Genomic DNA, 11,959 nt, shown 5'->3' with positions numbered 1-11,959 from the left:
TTTTTTGGAGACTCTGTTGCTTTGTCACCCAGGCTGGAGTGCAGTGGTACAATCTCGGCTCACTACAACCTCTGCATTCCAGGTTCAAGTAATTCTCCCACCTCAGCCTCTCAAGTAGCTGGGACCACAGCATGCACCACCATGCCTGGCTAATTTTCGTACTTTTAGTAGAGATGGGGTTTCACCATGTTGGCCAGGCTGGTCTCAAACTCCTGGGCTTAAATGATTGCCTGCCTTGACCTTCTAAAGTATTGGGATTACAGGCATGAGCCACCACACCTGGCCCATAATTAATACTCTTTAGTTCTTAATAGAATTGTCACTTATGTTACCTACAAGCTTCCATTAGTGTCCAGATAGCTACTAAATGTAGTTGGTTTTGGTTTTTCATTGATTTAATTTTTTAATCTTTAAAATAATTTTTTAAATATATGCTTTGGATGTTATTGACTTCTTTTTGAAAAATGCTATCACATTTTCCTCATTGACTTTTGGCTCACATTTCTAGCTTAATTACTTGTCTAAATCATGATTTTGTATTTTCTCTTATAATATGAATGTTGTGAAGGGCAGATCATGGGACCTGGCTGTAGGTTCTGTTCCATTTCTGACAGCTGGGTTGTAAGGTAACATGCAGTGAAGGAGCCTTCTGTGTGTGTTCACACCTTCTGCCATAGTGCCTTCTATCCAACGGGCACAAAGCACACTCAGAATCAGTCACAAGAAGCCCAGGAATAAGCTAACATGTTTCAAGGGATTTGCAAAGTCAAGAAACAGTCATTAACTATGTTCAACAGACTAGCACCATGAGAAATTCCTGGGATTCAAAAAAATTGTAGGTCGAGCGCCGTGGCTCATACCTGTAATCCCAGCACTTTGGAAGGCCAAAGGGGGCAGATCACCTGAGGTCATGAGTTCAAAACCAACCTGGCCAACACAGTGAAACCCTGTCTCTACTAAAAATACAAAACTTACCCAGGCATGGTGGCGGGCCACTGTAATCCCAGCTACTGGGGAGGCTGAGGCATAAGAATCGCTTGAACTCAGGAGGTAGAGGTTGCAGTGAGCCAAGATCGCACCATTGCTCTCCAGCCTAAGCGACAGAATGAGACTCTGTCTCAAAATAAATAATAAGTAAATAAATAAATGCTGGTTCCTGGCCTTATGTCACAGTAGGAGGACTTTCCCCTAAGGGAAAAGAACACTGATAGAAGACTACTATAGACTAAGCTCTGTGCTTGTACTTTCAATAAGTGTCTTACTTATTTCTCACAGTAAATCTAAAAGGAAATTAAAATTAGTACCATTTTACTGCTGAGAAAAGGCCCACAGGAGAGCTTAGAATCTTGCCAATATTACATATCTGCTACGTAGCAGAACCAGGATTTGCTCCTAGGCTTTTCTGAATCTCAGCCTAGTGCTTTTTCCATTAATGAACAGTTTAAATTGGTTTCAGTCTTATTTGTGGAAGCAGAGTGGCGTCCATTTTTTTCCTTAGCATTACTGTCAGTAAAGATTAGCACCATCGTCCAAATAACATGGGCTTCAAAGGAGGCAGATATGGATTCAGAAATCTCCTTTCCCTAGCTCCTAGCTATGCAAACACAGGCATGTTCCTCAATATCTTACAATTTTAGTTTCTTCACGGGGATACCTATTTCTCACTAAGATATTATAAGGCTTAAGTGAAGTAGCCTAAGTGAAACACCTACCTCAGGCTTGTCCTGTGCACCTCTTCTAAACAGCAACTGTTATAATCACATCTGGGTTCTTCTAACCCTAGCTCTGGGTATACCTGTGACATATCTCACCTCTGTCTGCAATTCTGAAATTGCTTTCAGATCCTGCAGCCTGAAGGACCTTCCCCAGCATTCTCCCAAGCACAGTGAGAGGCAAGCACCCCAGGAAAGGATGAGATAGCAACTCAGAAATAAAGACCTCTCCACATTGAATCTCTGTTGCAAATAAACATTAGTTAGTTTGGCTATGTGTAACCACTAGGTTCTTTTTGCTAAGTGTCAGTAGCCACTACTGGTTTGAAACAGGCAAGGGTGTTGATATCCCCTTCATTACCACCATACACTCAAGAGAGGTAATTTGTTAAAATGCAAGCAAATCTCATAGATTAAATTTTGCTGCACATTCAAACATGCATTAAACATTTATTAGAGTCCAGGCACTGTGGCTCACACCTTTAATCCCAGTACTTTGGGAGGCTGAGGCAGGAGTATTACTTGAGCCCAAGAGTTTGAGGCCAGCCTGAGCAGCCATTCTCCACACAAAAAAAAATTTTTTTAATTAGTCAGGCATGGTGGCATGTGCCTGTAGTCCCAGATACTCAGGAGACTGAGGCCAGAGGATCACTTGAGCCTAGGAGGTCAAGGCTGCAGTGAGCCATGTTCATGCCACTGCATTCTAGCCAGGGCGACAGAGAGAGACCCTGTCTCAAAAAAAGTTACCCCATAAATATATACACCTACTATGTACCTACAAAAATTTAAAAAATTTTAAAAACTAATTGATTAGAAAAAGAGCCCAAAATAGTCCTATATCCTATTCTGTAAGTTCCTAAAGTCTCAGGTCTTTGACCACAACTTGCATTAAACGTTCACTCAAAGTAAAAATGTGACTATGTCCTAGAAGTAACTTCATGGTTGGCACTGGACATGGGGCCATTTAGGTCAAGCCTCAAATGCCATTCCAGGAGATGGAGGGACAAAGGCCTTGCTACCAACCAATTTTGGGGGCTTGTGTTTTCTTTTCTTTTTCTTTTTTTTTTTTTTGAGACGGAGTCTTGCTCTGTCACCCAGGCTGGAGTGCAGTGATATGATCTCGGCTCATAGCAACTTCCGCCTCCCAGGTTCAGGCAATTCTTTGCCTCAGCCTCCCGGGTAGCTAGGCTTACAGGTACCTGCCACCACACCTGGCTAATTTTTGTACCTTTAGTAGAGATGGGTTTCACCATGTTGGCCAGGCTGGTCTTGAACTCCTGACCTTGTGATCCATGCACCTTGGCCTCCCAAAGTGCTGGGATTACAGGCGTGAGCCATCCTGCCAGCTGTTTTGTTGTTGTTGTTGTTTGTTTTTGGACACAAAGTCTTGATCTGTTGACCAGGCTGGAATTCAGTGGTGCAATCTCGGCTCACTGCAACCTCCACCTCCTAGGTTCAACCAATTCTCCTGCCTCAGCCTCCCAAGTAGCTGGGATTACAGGCACCCGCCACCACAGCTGGCTAATTTTTGTATTTTTAGTAGAGAAAACAAGTTGGCCAGGCTGATCTCGAACTCCTGACCTCAGGTGATCCACCCACCTCAGACTCTTAAAGTGCTGGGATTATAGGCATGAGCCTCCGCGCCCGTCTACCAACCAATTTTAGCCAACCTATCTTCTTGAATACAATGAATTTCACCAATAAAATCACTCTTCTAATATCCCTTGGGATAATTAACAAAATCCTTTTCATTAATTAAAGAAAAAGACAGCTGGAGTGTAGGCATTTTTGCTTTTTTTGAGAAAGGGTCTGCTCTGTTGACCAAGCTGGAGTGGGGTGGCACGATCTTGGCTCGCTGCAACCTCTGCCTCCAGAAAGCAATTCTTCTGCCTCAGCCTCATGAGTAGTTGGGGTTACAGTAGTCCGCCGCCATCCCTGGCTAAAAGTGTAGGCATTTAATTACATGTGCCCTAACCGCCCCTGGAGTGTGCATTCATTATTGGGATTAGGGTATCTGATGCTGTCTCCAGCATGTGGATTGAAACCAGTGAGCACACACATGTATGTCATTTGATAGCCTGTGCTAATGTATTTTAAACTAAATTTTAGCCAACACAACCACCACCTTCTTCCCTCCCCAAGTCACAGGGCCCTTTTGATCTGTGGCATAGTTAGAATTCAGCCACAGAAAGCACTCTTTTCAGGGGTTGGTGAGCAGGAGGGTCCCTGGCATCCCCTTTCCTAGGGACAGTGCACTGATCCCTCTGTCATCTAGGACAGTTCATATAATCTCTGCTTGCATTTCCCTACCTCTGTACTTACATTATGTCAACGTATTTGAAAGGCTCCAATAAAAGTCAAGCTAGCATCCAGCTCATCAGAGTCTCCTCCCAAGACTGTGCCAGGCACTCCTCTCTGGAGAAACAAGGCACACGGAAAAGCCAAAAGAGATGGGGGAGCAGAACTAAGCAGGGAAAAGCAAATCTTAGGTTTCCTTTTTAGCTCTTTTTGCATCTCAAAACACACACACACACTCTCACACACACACACACATTAGAATCTGAAAAATCATAACAAATAGCAATGATTGTGATTCTGCACATATGCCAAGGAAAAATACAGCAGGAAATGTATGAATGGTCTTGTCCTATTTCAAATTCTTTCCCTACTTTATGGTCAGTTTGTTTCATTTCTTTATAAGACAGAGAACACATACTAAGAACCCCCACACCATAATAGTATTAAATCAAAGGACAAAACCTTGGAATGTTCTCTAATTAGCTCTGAAAGGTTACTAATCTTCAGCTGATACATAATCTGCATTCTATTTCAATAATAAGCTCCTTAAGCTGAAAGAAAAGAATTTCGATCAGTTAAAAGGGACTTCATAAACTGGAATCTTCCCAAGGTACAAATTACACTGTCTTTCTGAGAGCCCAAGATTTGACCTAAAAATGTTTTCTTTGCATGTTCAGCCACCACTGAACCAGTAAGAGCAGGACCTCCTCTTATCCTGTCTGATTTCTGATTGTTATTCACCAGACTATATTGTGGCCTTTCCTCTTTCATCATACCTATTGATGTTAACATATTTTTTCTTCTAGATTTTAAGTACGCATTGATTATCATATTATTTAATCTACTCCCTAATTACCAAAATCTATGTAAAACTATTCATGTCCCAATTATGTTGTAACATATATAGTCTATGGACACGATATAGTTGGGATATTTGTCTCTTCCAAATCTCAGGTTGAAATTTTGTAACCACATCAGAGCAGTATGGTTCAACTATTATGTAATAAAGTTATGAGTTGTTTATTGGTTGCCATGGATGCCCAGGTTGAAGGTCAGGTAACCTGAGCATGCCCAGAGGAACCAAGCTTTGCAATCCCTAGAGTAACCTAAATGTTCAGATCAAGGAGAAGGGACTGAATTAAGAAGCCACGCTGCCTGGCAGAATCCAGAATCCAATCATATTGAGCTCTGGCATCACCCTGTGGCAGGATCCAGTCAGATCATTGCCTCCCAGCATCACCTCATTGAAAGATCTAATTAGATCACACTTCATTACCCTATACTTAAGAAACCCAACCCAAACCTTAGCTTGGCAAGATAGGTTAAAGCATTTCTTCTGTCTCTTTGCCAGTTGAATTGCAATAAAGCTTTTTTTTGTTTTGTTTTGTTTTTTGTTACAGAGTCTCGCTCTCTTGTCCAGGTTGGAGTACAATGGTGCAATCTCAGCTCACTGCAATATCCACATCCCCAGTTCAAGCAATTCCCCTGCCTCAGCCTCCTGAGTAGCTGGGATTACAGGCACGCGCCACCATGCCTGGTTGATTTTTTTTTTTTTTTTTTTTTTTTAGTAGAGATGGAGTTTTACCATGTTGTCCAGACTGATCTCAAACTCTTGAGCTTAGGCAATCTGCCTGCCTCAGCCTCCCAAAGTGCTGGGATTACAGGCGTGAGCTGCTGCACCGGGCAGAAGCTTTTCTTTCTCAAAAGCTAGTGCCATGGTATTGGCCTCAATGTTCATTGGGCAGTGAGCCTATTGATTTCTCAGTAATACTATGATCCCTAGTGTTGGAGGCAGGGCCAACTGGGAGGTGTTTGGGTTATGAGAAATATCTTGGTGCTGTTCTAGTGGTAATGAGTGAATCCTTTCTTTGGTGGTTCCCTGATTGTAAAAAAGAGCCTGGCCCCTCCTCCTCTCTCTCTTTCTCCCTCACCATGTGACATGCCAGCTTCCTCTTTGCCTTCTGCTATGAGTGGAAGCTTCTAGAGGCCTCACCAGAAGCAGATGCTGGTGCCCTGCTTCCTCTGCAGTCTGCAGAACTGTGGGCCAAATAAACCTCTTTTCCTTATAAATTACCCTGCCTCAAGTATTTATTTTCTTTTTTTTTTTTTCTTTTGAGACAGAGTCTTGCTCTGTCTCCCAGGCTGGAGTGCAGTGGCGCAATCTTGGCTCACTGCAACCTCTGCCTCCTTGGTTCAAGCAATTCTCCTGACTCAACCTCCCAAGTAGCTGGAATTGCAAGCACCTGCCACCACACCCAGCTAATTTTTTGTATTTTTAGTAGAGACAAAGTTTTGCCATGTTGCCCAGGCTGGTTTCGAACTCCCAAGCTCAGGCAGTCCCCCACCTAGACCTCCTAAAGTGCTGGGATTACAGGTGTGAGCCACTGTGCCCAGCCTAACCTGCCTCAAGTATTTCTTTACAGCAACGCTAATGGACTAAGATGACACATTAGTGCATAGCTTCATTGAAAGCAAGCCCAAATGTTTAATTCCCTTCATGTTACAGAAAATGCTATGAATGAAGAAAAGGAAAATTTCTGTGAGAGCTGTATGGTAGCCACTAGCCATGTGTGGCTATTTAGATTTAAATGTATTGTATGTATGTATTATTTTTATTTTTTGAGATGGAGTCTTGCTCTGTTACCTAGACTGGGGTGCAATAGTGCCATCTTGGCTCACTGCAGCCTCTGCCTCCTGGGTTCAAGTGATTCTCGTGCCTCAGCCTCCTAAGTGGCTGAGATTACAGGCACCTGCCATCACACCCAGATGATTTTTGTATTTTTAGTAGAGACAGGGTTCCTCCATGTTGGTCAGGCTGGTCTAGAACTCCTGACCTCAGGTGATCTGCCCACCTTAGCCTCCCAAAGTGCTGGGATTACAGGTGTGAGCCACTCACATGGTCCTAGATTTAAATGTAAAGTAATGAAGTATTTTTTAAAATAAATTTTGTTTTTCATTCACATTGAACACATTTTAATTGCTTAATAGCCACATGTGGCTGGTGGCAACTGTAGAGTCTTGTAGTTGGAACTCACCAGTTATAACTCTGTGATAAGCAGAATTATGTTTTGTAAATGTTTATTTCCCCCTTAGGTTTCCTTTGATAAACAAATACCTCACAAAGTTATAGTGCTCTCCTTAGTGTGAGCATCTATAAAGAAGAAACTAATTAGAACGTTTTTAAGCTAATTATTTGCATTGTAAAAGAGCCCTAAACCCAGATTAGACGCCTGAAAAGAAAGGCCCGGGAAGTTCTATGAGTGAATTATTTCTTTTTAATGATGGTGGGGGAAAATATATGTTGGAGTGGGTGGTGAAAACAGAGAAAACAGCATCCTGATGCCTTGTAGAACTTATAAGGAGAAGCATTTGATACTGAATGATCTCAAATTTAATTTAGTAATTGGAAAGTTGGGAGGAAGATGTTACATTAATTGAAGCTGAATGAACACAGGCATTTATCTTTTCTCTCCCAAAACTCCATTAAAATTATCATAAATGGGATTAAAAAGAAATAAACTTGCAAGGATAAAAAGAATAGAAGGGTGGAAAACAGCAGACTAGATAGCAATAACACTTTTGAAGTTGGGATGGAATGGAAAATGGTCTAAAAGACGGAAAAAGCATGAATCTAAAGAGACGTGGGAGAGCCCTGGTTGCACACAGCTGAGCAACATCTGGACAATTAGCTCCAAATGTCCCCAGGTTTCTGGGGGATGGTTGAAACATGTGGATGAAAATAAGACATGTTGGTTGAGCCAGGCATGATGGTCTGTGTTTGTAATCCCAACACTTTGGGAGGCCAAGGAGAGAGGATTACTTGAATCCAGGAGTTTGAGACTAGCCTGGGCAACATAACAAAATATCTTGACTTTACAAAAAAAAAAATATTAAAAGAAAAAGAAGCATTGGTTAAAAGTTTAAGAAACACTTTCAGGTTCTCTTCCCACATGCATAATCAGGAAAGTAGGTGATATAGTTTGAATGTATGTCCCTGCCCAAATCTCATGTTGAAATATAATCCCCAGTGTTGGAGGTGGGGCCTGGTGGGAGGTGATTGACTCATGGGGTGGATCGCTCATGAATGGTTTAGCACCACCTGCTTGGTACTGTCCTCATTATAGTGAGTGAATTCTTGTGAGATGTGGTCATTTTAAAGTGCGTGGCACCTCCCCCATCTCTCACTTGCTCCTGCTCCTGCCATGTGAGATGCCTCACATTAATTAAACCTGTTTTCTTTATAAATTACCCAGTCCCATATTTCTTTATAGCATGTGAGAATAGACTAACAGAAAATTTGTTCCAAGGAATGGGAAATTGCTATAAAGATACCTGAAAATGTACAAGTAATAGGCAGAGGTTGGGACAGTTTAGAGGACTCAGAAGAAGACAGGTTGATGAGGAAAAGTTTGGAATGGTTTAGACATTGGTTAAATGGTTGTGACCGAAATGCTGATAGTGATAGGGACAGTGAAGTCCAAGTTGAAGAGTTCTCAGTTGGAAATGAGGAACTTATTGAGAACTGGAGCAAAGGTCACTGTTGTTATGACTTAGCAAAGAACTTGGCTGCATTGCGCCCTTGCCCTAGGATCTGTGGAACTTTGAGCTTGAGCGTGATGATATAGGGTACCTGGTGGAAGAAATTTCTAAGCAGTGAAGCATTCAAGAAGTGGCCTGGTTGCTTCTAACAGGCTGTGCTTATATGCGTGAGCAAAGAAATGACCGATAGTTGGAACTTATATTTAAGAGAAGCAGATATATTTGCATAACTAAAGAGAAGCCAAGTGCTCATAGCAAGATAAAAGGGGAAAGACTTCAAAGGCATTTCAGAGAACTGTGAGCAATCCCTGTGAGCAGGCCCAGAGGCCAAGGAGGGAAGGACAGTTTTGTGAACCAGGCCCAAGGTCCCACTGCCCTGAGCAGCCTTGGGACACTGCTCCCTGTATCCTGGCAGCTCTAGATCCTACCATGGCTCAAAGGGCTCCATATCCAGCTCAGGCAATTGCTTCAGAGGGTACAAGCCATAAATTCTAGTGGCTTCCATGTGGTATTAAGCTTGTGGCTGCACAGAAGTGCAAGAGTTGAGGCTTGGGAGCCTCCACCTAGATTTCAGATTATGTATGGAGAAGCCTGTGTGTCCAGGCAGAAGCCTGCTGCAGGAGCAGAGCCCTCATGGAGAACCTCAAGTAAGGTAGAGGAGGGTGGAAATGTGCAGTTGGAGCCCCCACACAGAGTCTCCAGCAGGGCACTGTGTAGAGAAGCTGTGAAAAGTAGGTCATCATCCTCCAGTTGCCAGAATGGTAGATCCACCAACATCCTGCAACATACAATGAAAAAGCTGCAGGCACTCAATGCCAGCCCAGGTTGGGGGTGGGGTGCTGAACTATGCAAAGCCACAGGAGCAGACCTGTCCAAGGTTTTGGGAGCCCACTCCTTGGACTGGCGTGCCCTGGTTGTAAAACATTGAGTTAAAGGAGATTATTTTGGAGCTTTAAGATTTAATGACTGCCCTGCTGGGTTCTGAACTTGCATGGGGCCTCTAGTCAGTTTCTTTTGGCTAATTTTTCCCTTTTGGAATGGGAATGTTTACCCAGTGCATATACCCCATTGTATCTTGGAAGGAACTAACTTTTTAAAATATTTCAGACTCATAGGTGGAAAGGTTTTGCCTTGTCTCTACTGAGAGTTTGGACTTTAGAGTTAATACTGGAATGAGTTAACACTTTGGGGAACTGTTTGAAAGGCATAATTGTATGTTGCAATGTGAAAACGACGTGAGATTTGGGAGAAGCCAGTGGCAGAATGACATAGTTTGGATGTGTGATGCCACCCAAATCTCATGTTGAAATGTAATCTCCAATTTTGGAGGTGGGGCCTGGTGGGAGGTGACTGGATCATGGGGATGAATCTCTCGTGAATGGCTTAGTACTATCCACTTGGTACTGTCTTTGCAATAGTGAGTCCTTGTGGGATATGTTTATTTAAGTGTGTGACAGGCCAGGCGTGGTGGCTTATCCTTATAATCCCAACACTTTGGGAGGCCAAGGTGTGTGGACTGCTTGAGCCCAAGAGTTCAAAATTAGCATGGGCAGCATGGCAAAACCCCATCTCTACAAAAAAATACAAACATTATCCAGACATGGTGGCATGCATCTATGGTCCCAGCTACTTGGGTGGCTTAGGTAGGAGGATCACTTGAGCCTGCCTGGGAAGTGGAGGCTGCAGTGAGCCATGATTACACCATGGCACTCCAGCCCAGGTGTCAGAGACCCTTTCAAAAAATAAAAATTAAATAAATAAATAAGAATAAAAATAAAAGCACCTCCCTCATCTCTCTCTTGCTCCTGCTCCTGTCATGTGAGACTGCCTACTCTCCTTTAGCCTTCTGCCATGAGGCTTCCTAAGGCCAACCCTGAAGAAAATGCCACCATGCTTCCTATAAAGTTGATATGGTTTGGCTGTGTCCCCACCCAAATCTCAACTTGAATTGTAACTCCCACGATTACCACACTTCGTGGGAGGAACACAGTGGGAGGTGATCGAATTATCGGGGTGGGAGCAGGTCTTTCCTGCACTGTTCTTGTGATAATGAATGAGCCTCATGAGATCTGTTGGTTTTATAAAGAGGAGTTCCCCTGCACACTTTTTCTTTGCCTGCTGCCATCCACCTAAGATGTGACTTGTTCCTCCTTGCCTTCTGCCATGATTATGAGGCCTCCTCAGTCATGGGGGGAACTGTAAGTCCAATTAAACCTTTCTTTTGTAAATTGCCCAGTCTTGGGCGTGTCTTTATCAGTGGCATGAAAACAGACTAATACAGTAAATTCGTATTAGTAGAGTGGGGTGTTGAAAGGATACCAGAAAATGTGAAATCAACTTTGGAACTGGGTAACAGGCAGAGGTTGGAACAATTTGGAGGGCTCAAAAGAATACAGGAAAAAGTGGGAAAGTTTGGAAATTCCTAGAGACTTGGTGAATGGCTTTGACAAAAATGCTGATAGTGATACGAACAATAAGGTCCAGGCTGAGGTGCTCTCAGATGGAGATAAGGAACTTGTTGGGAACTGGAGCAAAGGTGACTCTTGTTATGTTTTAGCAAAGAGACTGGCAGCATTTTGCCCTTGCCCTAGAGATTGTGGGACTTTGAACTTTAGAGAGATGATTGACGGTATCTGGCAGAAGGAATTTTTAAGCAGCAAAGCATTCAAGAAATGACTTGGGTGCTGTTAAAGGCATTCAGTTTTATAAGGGAAGTAGAGCATGAAAGTTCAGAAAATTTGCAGCTTGGCAATGCAATAGAAAAGACAATCCAATATTCTGAGGAGAAATTAAAGCCCGCTGCAGAAATTTGCTTAAGTAACTGGAAGCAAAATGCTAATCCCCAAGACAATGGGGAAAATGTCTCCAGGGTATTCAGAGGTCTTATTGGCAGCCCCTCCCATCACAGGCCCTGAGGTATAAGAGAAAAAAACGGTTTTGTGGGCCAGGCCCAGGGTCCCCATGCTTGTGAAGTCTACAGACTTGGTGCCCTGCTTCCCAGCTGCTCTAACCATTACTAAAAGGGCCAAATGCAGCTCGGCCAGTGGCTTCAGAGGGTACAAGCCCAAGCCTTGGCAGCTTCCATGTGATGCTGAGCCTGCAGGTGCAAAGAAGTCAAGAATTGGACAGGCGCAGTGGCTCAGGCCTATAATCCCAGCACTTTGAGAGGCCAAGGCAGGTGGATCACCTGAGGTCGGGAGTTCAAGACCAGCCTGTCCAACATGGAAAAACCCTGTCTCTACTAATAATGCAAAAATTAGCTGGGCATGTTGGCACATACCTGTAATCCCAGCTACTCAGGAGTCTGAGGCACAAGAATCGCTTGAACCCGGGAGGCGGAGGTTGTAGTGAACTGAGATCATGCCATTGCACTCCAGCCTGGGCAACAAGAGCGGAAACTCTGTCTCAGA

This window comes from Cebus imitator, unplaced genomic scaffold (genome assembly GCF_001604975.1).
Source record: "Cebus imitator isolate Cc_AM_T3 unplaced genomic scaffold, Cebus_imitator-1.0 Scaffold202, whole genome shotgun sequence".
In the NCBI taxonomy this organism is placed as follows: Eukaryota; Metazoa; Chordata; class Mammalia; order Primates; family Cebidae; genus Cebus; species Cebus imitator.
Note: the sequence above shows the minus strand (reverse complement) of the source record.